A 19,434-nucleotide genomic window follows, 5' to 3' on the forward strand; every position below is an offset into this window, starting at 1 on the left:
TGCTCAAAAAAAAAAAGACTATTCAATTCGAATAATTTACGCGTATTGGCTTTTTGTTTGGTAAATCATATTTAATATTGTTGGGGCGGTGCGGCTTGATCGATGAAATAGGTGAAGCCCCAAGATCGAATGGTACCCAAAAACCACGGGAGTATTTTGGGGTTTTTACGAGTAGGTGTTTATTAGTACACTTTGAAACATGAACTGATTAAGCCTAACTTAATTTAAGCGCTTCAGAGCAGAGCGGAGACTTAAGGGAGAGATGGAGAGGGAGAGCGGACGGCAGTGCAAGCGCGCGAGATGTAGGCATCTGGATAAGACTGCCGCTCGACACTGCCTCCTGAAATTAAACGCCCTTTTGACGTAAACACAGTCAACTGTGGCCATAAATCGGGTTAAAGCGGATTTGACTAATGTTGCCATGACGTAAAATAATTTAGAATTTTAATTCAGTAAGGAAACGAGCTTAAATCCAATTGGAATTTAGGAACCAATCAAGACTGTAAATATATACGGTCACACTGTCGGATAGGCAGAGTCAATAAATATTTATTATATCGGATGGTCGGACTTATGAAAGAATTACGGACTTTAATATTGTATGTTTGGAAGGCACATTTATTGTGAGCTCTTGACCCACTGTGCACTGGCGAAAATATCGATATACGTATGTATGTACACTGTACATATGTACATACGAGTATGTGGGGTGCGAATAGCGGAATAACGTTGCGGGAATTGGAAAGACTTCGCTTATGTTTGTATGTCGGTGCGTTTGTTTGTCACCTGCACAACTAAATTGCAAACGATTTGCTGGAGTAAATTTGTGGAATTTGTAACTTTGTTTTTAATTTTAGAAATAGTTTAGCCGTATTTATAGGTCGAGAAAAGTAGTTGGAGTGGACTGTATTAGAATATGTATGTAAATATACACACACGCAGCTGGAACACAGTAAAAAATAAAGAGTGCAAATCTTAAGGAAAAAATGTTATGATCGGGAATTTTTTACTGTGGCTGAGTTATATTTTACACACAATTGGAATTGAAAATATATTTAAGAAATATTTTAGTTGAATAGTAGCACTGAAATATCTACTGGAATTGTTTCAAGTGTAAAATTGTGGGCAAAGGAAACTGGAATATTGTCGGGCACAAGTAACGAAATTGAAATATATGATGGACGTTGATGCACTACGAGCAGTACAAACAAGTGGCCCAACGACACCAAGCACGTGCTTGTTACGCGCGGGGCCCTTTTATCAATTTGGGCAAAAAATACGAGTTCGCGAGGAAGATTCAAAAAACAAATAGAGACGGGACACAAATGAAAATAAAAGAAGCATCTAAGAATGAAGCAAATGAGTTAAAATATTAGTTTTTAATACCGGGATAGAAGTTGAAGTGCAAATTAAATGATAAAGGTTGTTATAATTATTACACAGAACGCGAAAGGGCTCGTGCAGACAAAAATTAGATGTACATCGTGGCAAATTTAGGGGATAATAATTTCGTGTTAGTCTAACAGGAACATTGAAAGTTAGGCGGCTTACAAGTTCTACAGAATCAATATCACCTCTTATAAGATTTTGCATAAAAATAGTACCAAGCATTGTTCTACGATTTGCAAGGGTAGGTAAATTAAGCAATAGTAATCTACTCTGATAGGTAGGTAGCCTTATGTTTTGATCCCAATTCAAACTACGAAGGGCAAAAAGAAGAAATTTTTTTTGTACCGACTCAATACGGTCAATATGCACTTGATATTGTGGACTCCAAACCGAAGAACAATATTCCAAAATAGGACGGACAAGGGAGGTAAATAATAATTTGGTTGTATAAGGGTCATCAAATTCTTTTGACCAACGCTTTATAAACCCAAGAACACTCATGGCCTTGCTGACAGTGGACATTATGTGGCAGTCAAATTCAAGTTTTGGGTCCAGAAGAACGCCTAAGTCATTAACTGAATAGATACGGTCGAGTGGCGTATTTTGAAGAGAGTTACTAACAAAAGTAGGAGTACCCCTATGAAAAGTCATAACGTTGCATTTAAGGCAGTTCAAATTTAAAAGGTTATACTCACACCATCCCTGAAAACAATCAATATCTGACTGTAAGTTGAAACCCGACGCTATATCATTATGTGATAAACAAAGCTTAACATCATCAGCATACATTAGTACACGAGAGTGTGTTATGATAGAGGGAAGATCGTTAATAAACAAAGTAAACAGCAAAGGGCCCAAATGACTACCCTGAGGCACTCCGGATGTCACATAGATCAGTTTTGAGGCAGCGTTCTTGAATATAACCCTCTGAGTCCTACCATTCAAATAACTTGAAATCCAAGTTAATAGATTACATGGAAACCCAAGCTGATTTAATTTGAATAAGAGAAGAGAGTGGTTGACAGAGTCAAAGGCCTTACTAAAATCAGTGTATATAACGTCAGTCTGCATTTTATTCTTAAATCCATTTATTACAATAGATGACAATTCCAGAAGGTTGGTGGTGGTCGATCTTCGCTTAACAAAACCATGCTGACAAGGTGATATTAGCGAGGAACATAAATGTTGCAAATGAGAAGTAATAATACGTTCAAATGCTTTAGGAATTGCCGACAATTTAGAAATACCTCTGTAATTCTGGGCATCCGCCTTCGCACCCTTTTTGTGAAGTGGAATAATAAAAGAGTCCTTCCAGATAGTAGGAAAAACTGACGATGAAATAGACAAATTAAAAAGTTTAAGAATCGGTTTACATATGGTTGACGCACAAAACTTAAGCACACACCCGGGGAGTCCATCAGGACCGGGAGTATAAGTTGGCGTTGTTTTTTCTAAGTCTCTTACGAGAGAAATTTCCGTAATTTCAGGGGTAAAGATACAATTTGCCTTATTTAAGGGATTAGGGTAGTTAGAATTTGACCAAGCAGCCGAACTATAAGTAGTTTGGAAAAACTCGGCAAATAAATCAGCAATTTCAGAATCCGTCGATGCCTCCATTGAGTTAAAACGTACCGATGAAGGCAATGCTGACGACTTACGCTTGGCATTATCAAAGTTATATACTTGCCCCGGACCCTTTGAAAATTCAAATTTACATCGGTTTGAGTACATATAACAGCAATGACTATTGAGAACATTAAAATCCAATCGAGCCACATATCGGGGGAAATCGGATGGCTTACCCGACTTTTTGTACTTTTTATGAGTGCTAGTTTTAAGGTTTTTCAGTTATTAAAGCGCACTGGTAAACCAAGAAGGCTTGTTTAGCTTTGGAGGAAGACCATCATCATCGCATTCATTAAGAAAATAAGGTATAAAGTAGTTCAGTGGCTCTTTCCATGTCCATGCTACTGATTAAATTTGTCCAATTATATTGGAAAAGAAGGAAGAACGCTAAAGGGACAAAAGGGAAATGGAGATATGCAAGCAGCAAAGCGAGATTGAAATGCGCCACCTACCCACTTTCTTAATATATCGTTATGTGGGCGGTAGACAGATTTAAGCGTTATGGGTGTTAGAGTGGGCGTGCAAACTTTTTTTAAGTCAATCGATAGGTATTGACGAGACATAATACATTTCAGCTAAAATTTTTTTCTAGCATAGAAATTGTAGGAGCCACAGTTTGGGCGACTTGTGGGCGTTAGAAAATGCGTGGCACGCTGCTCAACGTTTATTCCGGCTGACGGACATACGGACATGGCTAGATCGACTCGGCTAGATCAAGAATATATATACTTTATGGGGTCGGAAACGAGGGGAGAGGCTATCAACGCAGAGGAGGTAAATTGTTAATTCCAATGTGGGATGATATCCGTCTTCTAGAACAACAAGTGCGTAAATTCTAGATACAATGACTTCAGACGGATCTAATACAAATAGATCTTATTGTCTGTTTAGTGAACTACGTTCAATGTTTACTTGTAATGATAATTTCAACAGGCCAAAAAATGTCAGGGAGATTAAAGTCACCCAAAACAATCAGAGATCATTTCAGAGAACATTTTTTATTGCAGACAAATTGTGATCATAGATTATTAAGTCGGACTCGGGGGAAATATAAGAACAGGGTTTAAAAATAGATGAAGATTGGAAATAAACTTTAACAATAACAAATTCTATGTAATGTGGGTTAAGAAAGTATATTCTCTCCGATGTTAGACTAGAGGTAACGGCAATCATCACCCCACCCCCTAAGAGGAGAGCAATCGGTTCTATAAGTATTAAAATTGTTCGACAAAACTTTTGAGAAATATATATCCGGTTTCAGCCAAGTCTCAGTAAAGGCTAGAACGTCTTCAGGAAAAGCAGAGGACACAGCATAAACCTTAGCTTTATATTAAGTCCTATAACATTTTGATAGGCCAAATATAACCTGCTCAGTTATTTGGCGCAGGTACCACGGTGGAAGGCCTATTATTAGTTCTCCGTCTGTTGAGAACAAATTTTTTAATGACCACTTCATCATTAACCCAAAAACTTTTAGAATTTAGTACGTTAAATACTTCAGGAGGAGCAGATATCTTAAGTGAAGTTATTCTACGAACATATAGAAATTTAAACTCTTCCACTGTGATGTTTTAAGATAGGAATTCGTGCTGTATGAATTCCAAAACATCTGCAGATGTGGTTTCAGGGGTTAAGCGAGACACAGATAATTGCTTCCTATATGGAACAACCGAGAGTCTTTATCTTCCCCCACCAGCAATATGAACACCGTTCGTCTGGTTATCGGAACAGAAAAATCCGTTGTGTTTGAACACTTAGGCTGACTAGCGGAGAAAGGGACTCCTCCAGAGCTTTCGGTACCAATGGGTAATGGCGGCAGTGAAGTTTTGGACCCACCAGCGCCAGTGGATTCCGACTTAGCTGAAATGACCGACCGGGAAACTAAATTGGGATTCGCGACTGATGCCTTCCCTCCCACAGATTTTAAAGGAGCGGTCTTCTTGCATTTAGGTGACCCAACTGGCATTTTTTTATTATCAAGGTCGACCTTAAACTCTTTGTACTTATCAACTACGTATCAAACAGTTTCTTAAAGCTTTCATTGGTCAGCGCCACGTAGCCGGTCTGTTTAATCGCAAGAGTCCACGAACATCCCACTTGCAGATCAAAAAAATCCTTACTCTGAAAACAAGTCCAGTATATTCAGGATGTATGACTGTATGCAGAGAAGGCAGTAAATAAAAACGTCATTAGGTGACGATCCAAGCTGGCTATCTTTTTTTTTTGAGCAAAATAGAGCCATTTTTTAAAGAATTAAAAACTTGCGCTGCTTACGAGGATAGGGAATCTAAATCTGAAATCTCAAGCCTCTAGCTCTTATAGTTTTTGAGATCACAGCGATCACACGGACAGACTTAAAGACGGACATGGCTAGATCGACTCGGCTAGTGATGCTGAATACTTCATATATATTTATACATATATACTTCTTAGGGTCGGAGACGCTGCCTGCCAACGAAGCTGTCGTAGAATTGTTTACCTATTATATTACCCTTTATTATCTGATCGTTCCCAAGACAGCTATATGATCTAGACGTCACATTTATATACATACTCAAAATGAGCCAAGAGCGTTTCTTGCTCAAATTCTCAAAACCAAGATCGAAGTCTTCTCGGTTTGCGAACGGGCCTTTAAGAATGTTCGATTTCGATTTCGAGATAAATCGTGCTCGGTTTCAACATCGAATCGATCTCGATTTCGAGATGAATCGTTCTCGGATTCAACATCGAATCGTTTTCGCTTTTTGATTCCATAGTGCTAGCTACGAAGCCCTCGACTACTAAAAGTATATATATTTTAGCCTAACGGCTTTCATTTTATTATTAAGTTGATATACGTGAAGGGGTGGTTTTACAAATTCGGATAACTTATAAATGTAGTTCCTTGATGAATCCCACTCGTAAGAATCTCTGGCAAAATATATATAGTTGTCCGATCCGGCTGGTTCCGACTAATATACTACCTGCAAAAGAAATAAAGTTTGGGAAAAGTTTCAGCCCGATAGCTTCAGAACTGAGAGAATACTTTGGGTAGAAAATGTCCGTCCGACAGACATGGCTAGATCGACTAGTCTAGTGATGCTGATCAAGAATATATATACTTGTGGCGATCATGTTTTCTGCCATCTGGCATCGCTGAAAACTCCTCAGAAGAGATTGGTATCAAAAAACCTACGATCACCTCCAGCGCGTGCTGTAATCGTAAGTCTGCTCGAAAGCTCTCCCAACACCACCCTCGCCCAGCTTGCAACTGCTGCCGATGCTGTGATGGATTCCCTTAACTACGACACTTCGGATCACATGTGTGCAGTATCACAGCAAAACACCCACCACGCTTCACAGGAGGATCGCATCACACAGCTGGTTAAACGCCTGGATGACAATGACAAGATGCTACAGCAGATCAACAACAAACTAAGTCAGCTCCTTGGCACAACCAATCAGCAACGCGGTCGGAGCTACAATCGATAGCCCAGCTACAACAGCTTCTGCAGTAACACACCATCCAGGGACAATTCAGACCCTCAATTTTGCTAATACCACAACAAGTACGCGGACAGAGCCCAACGTTGCATCCAACCGTGCTCTTTCCATGCCAACAACAATTCAAAAAACTAAGCTCCACCGTTGGAAATCAACAGGGCAGCTCCGACGGTCGTAACGCAAATGCCTCAAAACGCTACCCATTGTTCAAAGTAAATATCTGCAGAATTTCAACCTCCAACCGTCTCTTCGTTCCGGACTCCCAATCGGGTAAAAGTTTTATCATTGATACTGGAGCTGACGTATCTGTATTACCACCAAAAACAATTAATCGAGCCATCAAAGCTTATAATAACCATACACTATTCGCAGCCAATGGACGGCAATCCATACTTATGGTACCACCCGCCTTACTCTGGATCTCGGCTTGCGCCACCCTTTCACGTGGATTTTTACCATAGCCGATACGAAAATGCCAATCATTGGCTCAGACTTCTTGCAGCACTTTAATCTCCTGGTTGATCTTAAAAACTCGAAGTTAGTTGATGTCGAATCACGCCTATCATGCTGCGGTATGTTTAGCCAACAATCAATTGCGGAGAACAGGACATATAACATTCACTGCGAATTCTCCAAGCTACTGGAAGAATTTAAGGACATCACACAGCTTAACTCATCTCCTCCTCAAGCAACAACCGCCAACGTCACACACTGCATTGAAACCAAAGGCTCTCCACCATTCCCTAGGCCCAGAAGACTTACTCCAGAAAAATTCCAAGCAGCAAAAAGTGAGTTCCAGTATCTGATCAACTTCGGCGTTTGCCGCGCGTCAAAAAGTCCTTACGCCTCCCCGTTACACATGGTCCGTAAGGCTACTGGTGAATGGCGTCCATGCGGCGATTACCGAGCTCTCAATGCCCAAACCACACCAGATCGGTATCCCTTACCACACATTCAAGACTGCACTCACATATTTTTCGGGAAGCACGTATTTTTAAAGATCGATGTAAACCGAGCATACCATCAAATTCCCATCGAGACTCGAGACATCCCCAAAACGGCCATAACTACACCTTTTGGATTTTTCGAATTCACCCACATGACTTTCGGACTGTGCAACGCGCCGCAAACATTCCAACGATACATGCATTCCGCATTTTCAGAGATGGATTTTGTCTTCGTTTACGTCGATGACATCGCGGTTGCATCAGTTAACATGGAGCAGCACCAACTTCAACTCCGCAAAGTATTTGAACGACTGCGTCAATTCAACCTCACCATTAATCCAGCTAAATGTAGTTTCGGAAAGAAGTCGATCGATTTCTTGGGCCATCACATTGATTCAAACGTCATCAAACCACTGCCAGAGAAGGTAAAGGCCATTTCGGATTTCCCTTCGCCCAAAGTCGCAAAGGAGGTAACCTGCGTTGGCAATGATTTACTTTTACAGGCGATTCTTGCCAAATGCAATTCAACATCAAGCACCGCTAAACCAACTTGTCCCTGGAAATGAGAAGAATGACTAAATCCAATCACTTGGACTGCCGCCACCATCCACGATTTCGATGAATGTAAGCGAACTTTTGCAGAGGCAACGTTACTTGTACACCCCGCACCCTCTGCACCACTTTCTCTCTGCACAGATGCTAGCGATTTCGCAGTTGGATCAGTACTGGATCAAGTCGTGGACGGCCAGTTTCAACCAATGGGATTTTTCAGTGTAAAATTAACTGAAACGCAACGCAAGTATAGCACATATGATCGAGAGCTGCTCGCTATATACCTCAGCATCAGACACTTTCGCGACATGCTAGAAGGAAGAATGTTTGACATTCGCACAGACCATAAACCTTTGGTATACGCTTTTTAGCAAAAACCTGAAAAAGCCTCCCCACGGCAACTTCGACAATTGGATTTCATTAGCCGATTCACTACCTCTATCGTGCGTGTGGCTGGAATTGAAAACACTACCGCTGACGCGCTTTCCCGCATCTCAACCATCGAACGCGAAATTATTGACTACAACGAACTCAGCATCGCACAAGCAAGTTGCGAATAACTTAAACGGCTACTAAACGACAACACCACTGCATTGCAGTTGAAGTCAATCAGCATTCCCAACTCTACCAACTCAATAATTTGCGATTTATCTACTTCCAGCGTGCGACCTTTTGTTCCAGAGCCTCTAAGGAAGAACGTCATCCGAAAACTACACAACATTTCTCACAGTGGAGTTGGATCAGTTCACGCTTCCTACACAAAGATTTGACCACATCAATTTAGATCTCATCGGACCATTACCACAATCAGATCATTATAGATACTGCTTAACAATCATTGACTGTCATACACGTTGGCCAGAAGCCATCGCAATCGAGGACATGCACGCCAACACGGTAGCCTCTGCACTCATCGGCTCGTGGATCTCAAGATTTGGAGTTCCAGCCCGCATCACAACGGATCAGGGCAGACAGTTTCAATTGTTTCAATTCCAATTGTTCCATGAATTGTCACGACTGCTAGAAGTAGACCACCTTCGCACAACAGCATATCACCCACAAGCAAACGGAATCATCGAACGCTGGCACAGAACACTAAAAGCAGCCATTATGTGCAAAAATCGTGTAAATTGGCCACAAAAACTTTCACTGATCCTGCTTGGGTTGCGTTCAGCATTCAAGCCAGACATCCAAACAACATCAGCGCAACTTGTGTACGGAACAACCCTTCGCCTTCCTGGAGAATTTTTTTCATCAAAAGTCCCATTTCCAACCGCAAACTGACTTCGCAAAGGAACTGGAGGAAATCATGCGAGAAATACGGCCCATCCAGACGGCACATCACGACTTCTCCAAGCCATTTGTTTTTAAAAAGCTGAAACAGGCAACTCACGTCTTCCTACGTAACGACACCGTCCGTGAATCCCTTCAACCGCCTTACTATGGACCTTTTGAATTGAAAAAAAAGCAATGTAAATACTTCACCATAAACACCGGCACTCGATGCATTAAGGTGTCTATAGACCGACTCAAGCCCGCCTTCATCGAAACTCCGCAGCCAATTATTCCACCCCCAAATCCATCCAGTGACTTCAGCAACAGGATCGAAAACACCGTAACGACCTCTGCTGTTAACCAATCTTCAAGACCTCTTCAATTAGACTCCCTGTTCGTTTTACATCATAAAGTCTAGGGGGAGTACTGTGGTGATCATGTTTTCTGGCATCTGGCATCGCTGAAAACTCCTCAGAATAGATTGGTATAAAAAAACCTCTCTGGGCACACTCCTTGAAGAACCACGCTAAAAAGCCCACTAAGAAAAAAATCTCAATTCTGAACAATCACTCAGTTATAACAAAATACCACAATATATATGTTATAATCTAAGCATCCAAGTTCTGTGTTTAACTTAAGTGCAGGACTTACCTTGGTTTGAAACGTCTTCTTCAGTGCGTTGCAAACTTCTGACTGAAATCATAATACCCTGTGCACGGGTATAATAAATACAAGGGTATACAAATTATATAATTATTTCTTTGACCGTTTTTTTGACAGCTATATATTAGAGTCGTACGATTTTTATTAAATTTAATTCCAAATTCTTAAAAATACACAAAATGTTATTCCCAATAGTATAAGATAATTAGGGTATTCAATTGCGTTGCAAAAGTGTAAACTTTGTAAGTTTGCCAGACGAGAATTGTGAACGCCCTCTATTTTAAAATATCGTTGCAGGAAATTGACGTACAAAATAACGCCAACTTTTAAATTTTTGTGAAAAGAAGGCTATGATATTTTCTGTCATTAAAACCCAACTTTTCAGTATATTTTTAGTATTTTAGATAAAATTCTTACCCATTATTAACCCCCTATTTCTACACAAGTACAACAGATTTGTATACATAGGCTGGGGTGTTGTAGGCCTTGAAAACTATTTTGTATGGAAATTGTTGTTGGAACTGCTTACACTTTTACACTTTTCAAACGATTGCAACGCAATTGAATACCCTAAATATGTCAAAAAACACCGAAGCTATGATTTGTTTTATATTATTATCCCCCCAATTTTCCGATTCTTCCTATGGCAGCTATATGATAGTCGTCCGATTTGTATAAAATTAAATTCGAAATTCAGAACTAATTAAGAAATGTTATTTCCAAGCATAGGTGGTTATATGTTAAAAAAACACCGAAGATATAATTTTTTTAGTTTTTTATTGTTTTTTTTCCGATAATTCCTACGGGAGCTTTAAGATATAGTTGTCCGATCCGGCTGGTTCCGACTTATATGCTACCTACAAAAGAAATAAAACTTTAAAACTGAGAGACTAGTTTGCGTAAAATCGGACGGACAGAAGGACATGGCTAGATCGACTCGTCTAGTGATGCTGATCAAGAATATATATACTTTATGGGGTCGGAAACGTCTCCTTCACTGCTTTGCAAACTTATGACTGAAATCATAATTTCCTCTGCCAGTGTATAAAAACACCAAAGATATAATTTTCTTTAATTTTTTTTTCCGATTATTCCTATGAGAGCTATAAGATATAGTTGTCCGATCCGGCTGGTTCCGACTCATGTATTTTCTGCAAAAGAAATACAACTTTTGGGAAAGTTTCAGCCCGATAGCTTTAAAACTGAGAGACTAGTTTGCGTAGAATCGGACGGACAGACGAACATGGCTAGATCGACTCGTCTAGTGATGATGATCAAGAATATATATACTTTATGGGGTCGGAAACGTCTCCTTCACTGCGTTGCAAACTTCTGACTGAAATCATAAAACCATGTGCCAGGGTATAATAAATGCAAGGGTATAAAAATTATTGAATTATTTCTCTGACCGTTTTTTTTTACAGCTATACGTTAGAGTCGTCTGGTTATACCCGTTACTCGTAGAGTAAAAGGGTATACTAGATTCGTCGGAAAGTATGTAACAGGCAGAAGGAAGCGTTTCCGACCCCATAAAATATATATATTCTTGATCAGGATCACTAGCCGAGTCGATCTAGCCATGTCCGTCTGTCCGTCTGTCTGTCCGGATGAACGCTGAGATCTCGGAAACTATGGGAGCTAGGCTATTGAGATTTGGCGTGCAGATTCCTGAGCTTCTTACGCAGCGCAAGTTTGTTTCAGTAGAGTGCCACGCCCACTCTAACGCCCACAAGCCGCCCAAAACTGTGGCTGCTACAGTTTTGATGCTAGAATACAAATTTTAACTGAAATGTAATGTTCTCATCAATACCTATCGATTGACCCAAAAAAAATTTGCCACGCCCACTCTAAAGCCCATAACGCTTAAATCTGTATACCGCCGGTAGGTGGCGCATTTTAATCTCGCTTTGCTACTTGCATATCTTTATTTAGCTGAGTAACGGGTATCTGATAGTCGAGGTACTCGACCATAGCGTTCATCCTTGTTTTTATTAAATTTAATTCGAAATTTTTCAAAATACAAATTTGATATTTCTATTAGTATAAGATAATGTGTCAAAAAACACCGAAGCTATAATTTGTTTCATATAATTTTCCCACCAATTTTCCGATCGTTCCTATTGCAGCTATATGATACAGTCGTCAGATTTTAATAAAAATAAATTCAAAATTCAGAGTTAATTAAAAAATGTTATTTACAAGCGTTGGAGTTTGTACGTTAAACAAGGAAGAACACTATAGTCCAGTACCTCGACTATCAGATACCCGTTACTCAGCTAGAGGAACCAAAGGGAAATGGAGATATGCAAGCAGTAAAGCGAGATTGAAATGCGCCACCTACCCGTGATCTCAATATATGGTTGGCGGAAGACAGATTTAAGCGTCATGGGCGTTAGAGTGGGCGTAGCAAACTTTTGGGGTCAAACGGTAGGTATTAACAAGACTAATACATTTCAGTTAAAATTTTGTATCTACCCTGCAGTTCCACAATTGAGTTAAGCGCCCAATCATCACGAAGCCGACTGCGACGTCGGCAGAGAAGCCAGCGACGCCGGCAGAGCTGAGCGCAACGGCGGCAAAGCGACGCGCTCTCAGTCGGGTCCGCAAAGAGAACGCACAAAAAGTAATTTTGGGCTCGCCATGTCTCAGACGGAAAAGTGCGTGTGATGGGAAGGAGGCCCAGCAACTAAAATATATAGACTTTTGTGCACCCTTGCCTTTTGAATAATGCGACATTTGTTCGTAAATGATAAAACAACCATTTAAAATAAAAGGTATCTGTTTTAAAATATTTGTATTTCTTAAACAAATTTATAGGTTTATTAATATTATTTAATAATATGTGAAGTTTTAAGAATATATTTTTATAAACCGATTTGCATAGTCGGATATGTCTATAAATACCCTGCTTTTATGTGCAAGATGCATAGACCAAACGGGACATGCCAAAAAAACAGAACAACGGATTAGCGGAACCGTTGTTGTTGTTGCTTGTTGTTTTTCTGGAAGGCACGCGACTTTTTTCGTCTTTTTCACTTGGGTTTACTTATGTGAAGGAGTTAGAATTGCACGCAATTAAGGTAGTTAAATAAAATAAACCAGTGGTTTAAAAGTGATACCTATACGATTCCCAGGTAAGTCTGTCGCAGACCAATATTCATTTAATCAGTGAGAGAAAAACAAGTTAATGTATATTAAAAAAATGGAAAATACAAGATTCCCAAAAAAACACGTGGCGGAAAAAAAATAGCTATGAAAAATATTAATTTTTGATGTGAAAAACAACAAATGATGCATATAAATAAACAAATGAATAAATCTGTGAAAAAATTTGAAAATCTTATTGAGTGCTAAGTTCCTAGGGACCAAGAATAAGAGATGTTTGTTTTTATAACTTATGATTTTTTGTATTAATAACATTAAAGCACAATTTTTATTTTTGTGTAAGTAAACAAACATGGCTATTTAAATAAAAATCTCAAACATCTCTAATTTTTCGTCCCTGGAAAAGTGGTATTTTTTCCGCATCTGCAAAATAAATAAATGATTTAATAAATAATAAAAAAAATACATAAATAATTTTTTACAACAAAATAAAATAAATCAAGTGACCGAAAACAAAAGTTTGCAAATTTCTTCTCGATATTTTTTTTATTTTCTTATATTTTTAGACAAATCTATAAAAAAATGGAAGGCTAAGTCGTTCCATCTTAAGCATATTATCCGAGGAACTTGTTCTGTCCCACAACTTGGAGGGGGGCAAAAAAAGAAGAGGCCCGTGCCTTATTAAGTAGGTTTTTGTTGAGGCTGAAAACTATTGTTTGTAAGTTTAATTTTTAAAAGACGTCTGGGATTTTTACATTGAATGCCAAAGATAACATTTCTTTTATTATAAATAAATCTTACAAATAACGATTACTTTCGGTCACTCGTTTTTATTCTCGTCTTGTTTTATTTTTAAAACTAATTTTTTTCTTATACTAGATGCAACCGCCCTGGTGGATCCCTCGGAGCCTCCCGAAAAGGCGCTGCAGAAGGCAATGCGGTGCGTTAAAAACTTGAGTTGTACCAAAAAAAAGGCAACGCCGGCACCAGATGCTGAGAAGGAGGTGCCAGCGACCCCGATAACACCGGAAACCCCCGAGATCAAATTTTAAAATAAGCAAATAAAAATAAAAATTACAACTGAAATTTTATTTGCTGCTAAGCGCTCAACTCGTGCTGAATGTGCGCTTTTTCGCTGCTTGAATGAGCGCTCAACGTGTGCTGAATGTGTGCTTTTTCCGCTGCTCAATCGAACGCTCAACATGTGCTGAATGTGTGCTTTTTCCGCTGCTTCATCGAGCGCTCAACATGTGCTGAACGTGTGCTTTTTCTGCTGCTCAAAAAAGCGCTCAAAAGGGTGCTCAAAAAAGTGCTCAATGCGTACTATTTTTTGAGCACTGATGAACCCTAGGACATGCCTATGTTACTTTAAGCACTTAGTTCCATACAAATTGTGCGCTCATTGAGCGCTCAGTGATGAGCTTTTTGCAGTGATTGAGTGCTCAATAAGCGCTGAATGGTACTGCAGGGTAGCATAAAAATTGTGGGCACCACAGATTTGGGCGGTTTGTGGGCGTTAAAGTGGGCGTGGCATCTTCGCGTAACAAACTTGTACTGCGTACAAGGCTATGGAATCTAAATCTGAGATCCAAATTCTCCATCTTTGATAGTTTCCGAGATACCCGCTTTCATATTTACGATTTTTTGAAGTTTGTGGGCGTTAAAGTGGGAGTGGCAAACTTTTTTATGAGTTAATCGGTAGGTATTGATGAGGACAAAACATTTCAGTTAAAATTGTATGTTCTATCATCAAAACTTTAGGAGCCACAGTTTTGGGCGGCTTGTGGGCGTTAGAGTGGGCGTGGCACTTTGCTGAAACAAACTTGCGCGTAAGAAGCTCAGGAATCTGCATGCCAAATCTCAATAGCCTAGCTCTTATAGTTTCCGAGATCTCAGCGTTCATCCGGACGGATGGACAGACGGACAGACGGACAGACGGACATGGCTAGATCGACTCGGCTAGTGATCATGATCAAGAATATATATAATTTATGGGGTCGGAAACGCTTCCTTCTGCCTGTTACATACTTTCCGTCGAATCTAGTATACCCTTTTACTCTACGAGTAAGGGGTATAAAACACCAAAGATATAATTTGTATACCCTTGCAGAGGTTATAATGATTTCAGTTAGAAGTTTGCAACGCAGTGAAGGAGACGTTTCCGACCCCATAAAGTACCCTTCAGTTCTGCAGTAGGGACGCGGTGACATGGCTCAAGGCAAAAAGCTTTTTTTGTGCCTAAAACGCTGTGCCGCTGTTGACGTCAGCAGAGCAGTCGGCGCAGCGTAGAAGACTGCCCACGAAAACGATCGTGCAACAAAGAGAGGCAGATATTCGGATATTTCCCTCTCTTTCTTGTCTTATAATCTGCTGCACTCCGCGCTCGCAGAGACAAATTTCGGCTGGTCCGTTATTTTTTTTTGCGTCTCTCCGTTATGTTTGGCTAGCGACTAATATTTCGGCGGAAAAATTTTCGTGGAGAAGCGACATGTGAATGCCCTAATATTTAAGGAGCATTATTGTGTATAGAAAAAAACAACTAATATTGTTTTATAAAAGTAAACTATTTGATTATAGTAAAATTTAGAAAATTGAATTTACTTATAATGTTATATTGTATTTACTTATTATACATTCTTATTACAATATAATTTTATAGTTAAGTTATAGAAATTTAGTCCGTTAAAATTGATTTAAGTATTTAAAACATTTAAGTATTAACATTTAAAAAAAAATCGTATTGTATTTTTTACTCAAGAAGTAAAAACTATATAGTCGAATATATTTCACTTTAGAAAGGGTATAGGTGCAGTGGCACGCGCCAACAGCGAAGAGAAAACAAAAGAAATCTAGTAAAGGGGTGAGAAGACTTGGTGCATTCTGTTTGAGTGATTGAAAGGGAAGCATCCATTTTAATGGTGCGCAGCAGAGTTACTTTAATCGTTTAGTTAATATAATAAACACAGGTAAGTGCTACATTAAGTTTAAGATGTTGTGCATTGATCTTAGTTTAAAGTACGTAAATTTTGAAGGTATTCAATGGGTTCCGTTAGCCGAAAGTGGATGACGAAATGTTTTGTGCCAATAAAAATTCTGCAACAAGCTATAAAAGGTAAATATACAATTAAACAAATAAAACGCATTTTTTAAACATATGTTTTTTCAGGAGCGTTGGCCAAGGATTCAGAGGACCCGGACAAAGGTTTAAGAACGGCGATGTCTAACGTTAAAAATAAGCTTACGAAGCAAAAAAACAGAAACAATAATTGTACAATTTTTGAAAATCTAAATAGTACCATATAATTAAAATGAATTAAAATAAAATGAATTAAATTCTATATTTTTTTAATTGAAAACTCAAGGAAAAATTCTGATTTTCACAAGTGATTCACTTGGGACGGGTCCCTTGCAAGTGATTTCACAAGTGAAAACTCAAGGAAAAATTCTGATTTTCCCAAGTGTTTCACTTGGGACGTGTCCCTTGCAAGTGATTTCACAAGTGAAAACTCAAGGAAAAATTCTGATTTTCCCAAGTGATTCACTTGGGACGAGTCACCGGCACGTGACAGGCCATACGAAAAATAAGTATAAGGAACAAGTGAAATCCCGTAGGACTTCGAAAAATTTTCATTTGAATTTTCACTTGTGAAAATGCGGACATCCCATACAATTTTCTATATGGAGCGTCACTTGTTCTTCACTTGTGCAAGAGGACATGTCCCACGGGATTCACAAGGTGATTCACAAGTGAAACTTTTTTTTTGGAACTGAAGGGTATATATTTTCTTGATCAGCAGGCGAGTCGATCTAGCCATGTCCGTTGTCCAGCCGGATCGGACAACTATATCTTATAGCTCCCATAGGAATTGTCGGAAAAATAAATTTAAAAAAAAAATATCTCTGGTGCTTATTCATTCATATAACTTCCTATTATAATATATATATATATAACTTCCGATTATTCCTATGGGAGCTATAAGATATAGTTGTCCGATCCGGCTGGTTACTACTTATATATTACCTGCAAAAGAAATAAGACTTTTGGGAAAGTTTCATCTCCAAAGCTTCGACTCGTCAAAAGTTGTGATATAAAATTTTGTGACGAAAATGTACGATCTACTGTATAAACAAACTTTCTAAATTTTTTTCATTCGACACGCTTTATTAAAACCGTTCAGCTAAACACTGGCATTTTTTATTGTGGCGTGCCGAATGTAAAACACCCAAAGGTGTTGTATCTGTGTGTATCTGTGTAAGTACCCTGCAGTACCATTCAGCGCTTATTGAGCACTGAATCACTGCAAAATTTTCATCACTGAGCGCTCAATGAGCGCACAATTTGTATGGAATTGAGTGCTTAAATTAACATAGGCATGTCCTAGGGTTCATCAGTGCACAAAAACTAGCACGCATTGAGCGCTTTTTTGAGCTCTTTTTTGAGCAGCAAAAAAAGCACACGTTCAGCATATGTTGAGCGCTCGATTAAGCAGCGGAAAAAGCACAGAATCAGCACACGTTGAGCTCTCGATTAAGCAGCGGAAAAGCACACATTCAGCACATGTTGAGCGCTCATTCAAGCAGCGAAAAAGCGCACATTCAGCACACGTTGAGCGCTTAGCAGCAAATAAAATTTCAGTTGTAATTTTTATTTTTATTTGTTTATTTTAAAATTTGAGCTCGGGGGTTTTCGGTGTTTTTGGGGTCGCTGGCACCTCCTCCTCAGCATCTGGTGCCGGTGTTGCCTTTTTTTTGGTACAACTCAAGTTTTTAACGCACCGCATTGCCTTCTGCAGCGCCTTTTCGGGAGGCTCCGACGGCTCCACCAGGGCGATTGCATCTAGTACTAGAAAAAAATTAGTTTTAAAAATAAAACAAGACGAGAATAAAAACGAGTGACCGAAAGTAATCGTTATTTGTAAGATTTATTTATAATAAATGAAATGTTATCTTTGGCATTCAATGTAAAAATCTCAGAAGTCTTTTAAAAATTAAACTTACAAACAATAGTTACTTTCAGCCTCAATAAAAACTTACTTAATAAAGCGCGGACGAAATGTGGGTAGTCTGAGCTTCTTCTTGTTTTGCCCCCCCTCCAAGTTGTGGGACAGAACAAGTTCCTCGGATAATATGCTTAAGATGGAACGACTTGGCCTTCCATTTTTTTTATAGATTTACCATTAGCCTTGTCTAAAAATATAAGAAAATTAAAAAAATATCGAGAAGAAATTTGCAAACTTTTGTTTTCGGTCACTTGATTTATTTTATTTTGTTGTAAAAAATTATTCATGTATTTTTTTATTATTTATTAAATCATTTATTTATTTTGCAGATGCGGAAAAAAATACCAGTTTTCCAGGGACGGAAAATTAGAGATGTTGGAAATTTTTATTTAAATAGCCATGTTTAATAACTTACACAAAAAAAATTGTGCTTTAATGTTATTAATACAAAAAAACATAAGTTATAAAAACATAACATCTCTGATTTTTGGTCCCTAGGAACTTAGCACTCAATAAGATTTTCAAATTTTTTCACAGATTCATTCATTTGTTTATTTATTTATTTTCACGTTAAAAAATTATATTTTTCAAAGCTATTTTTTTCCGCCACGTGTTTTTTTGGGAATCTTGTATTATCCATTTTTTTAATGTACATTAACTTGTTTTTACTCTCACTATTTAAATAAATATTGGTCTGCGAAAGACTTACCTGGGAATCGTATAGGTTAGGTATCACTTTTAAACCACTGGTTTATTTCATTTAACTACGTTAATTGCGGGTATTTCTAACTCGTAAGTAAACTCAAGTGAAATAGACGAAAAAAGTCGCGTGCCTTCCAGAAAAACAACAAGCAACAACAACAACGGTTCCGCTAATCCGTTGTTGTTCTGTTTTTTTGGCATGTCCCGTTTGGTCTATGCATCTTGCACATAAAAGCAGGGTATTTATAGACATATCCGACTATGCAAATCGTTATATAAAAATATATTTTGAAGACTTCACGTATTAATAAATAATATTAATAAACATATAAATTTTTTTAAGAAGTACAAATATTTTAAAACAGAAACCTATTATTTTAAATGGTTGTTTTATCATTTACGAACAAATGTCGCATTATTCAAAAGGCAAGGGTGCACAATAGTCTATATATTTTAGTTTCTGGGCCTCCTTCCCTTCACACGCACTTTTCCGTCTGAGACATGGCGAGAGAGGGAGAGCCCAAAATTACTTTTTGTGCGTTCTCTTTGCGGACCCGACTGAGAGCGCGTCGCTTTGCTGCCGTTGCGCTCAGCTCTGCCGGCGTCGCTGGCTGCTCTGCTGACGTCGCAGTCGGCTTCGTGATGATTGGGCGCTTAACTCAAATGTGGAACTGCAGGGTAGGAAGAAACGG

The 19,434-nt window shown here is 38.7% G+C and overlaps 1 long non-coding RNA gene across 1 annotated transcript; it reads left to right on the top strand.

Moving 5' to 3' along the window:
- The first annotated feature begins 15,488 nt into the window (after nucleotides 1-15,488).
- Nucleotides 15,489-16,378, top strand: LOC139354262 (uncharacterized). Its single transcript, XR_011605407.1, has 4 exons — nucleotides 15,489-15,598; nucleotides 15,836-16,006; nucleotides 16,073-16,152; nucleotides 16,207-16,378. It is a non-coding gene; the product is annotated as an uncharacterized lncRNA (long non-coding RNA).
- The last annotated feature ends 3,056 nt before the right edge of the window (nucleotides 16,379-19,434 follow it).

Source organism: Drosophila suzukii (genome assembly GCF_043229965.1).
Source record: "Drosophila suzukii chromosome 2 unlocalized genomic scaffold, CBGP_Dsuzu_IsoJpt1.0 scf_2c, whole genome shotgun sequence".
Taxonomy (NCBI): Eukaryota; Metazoa; Arthropoda; class Insecta; order Diptera; family Drosophilidae; genus Drosophila; species Drosophila suzukii.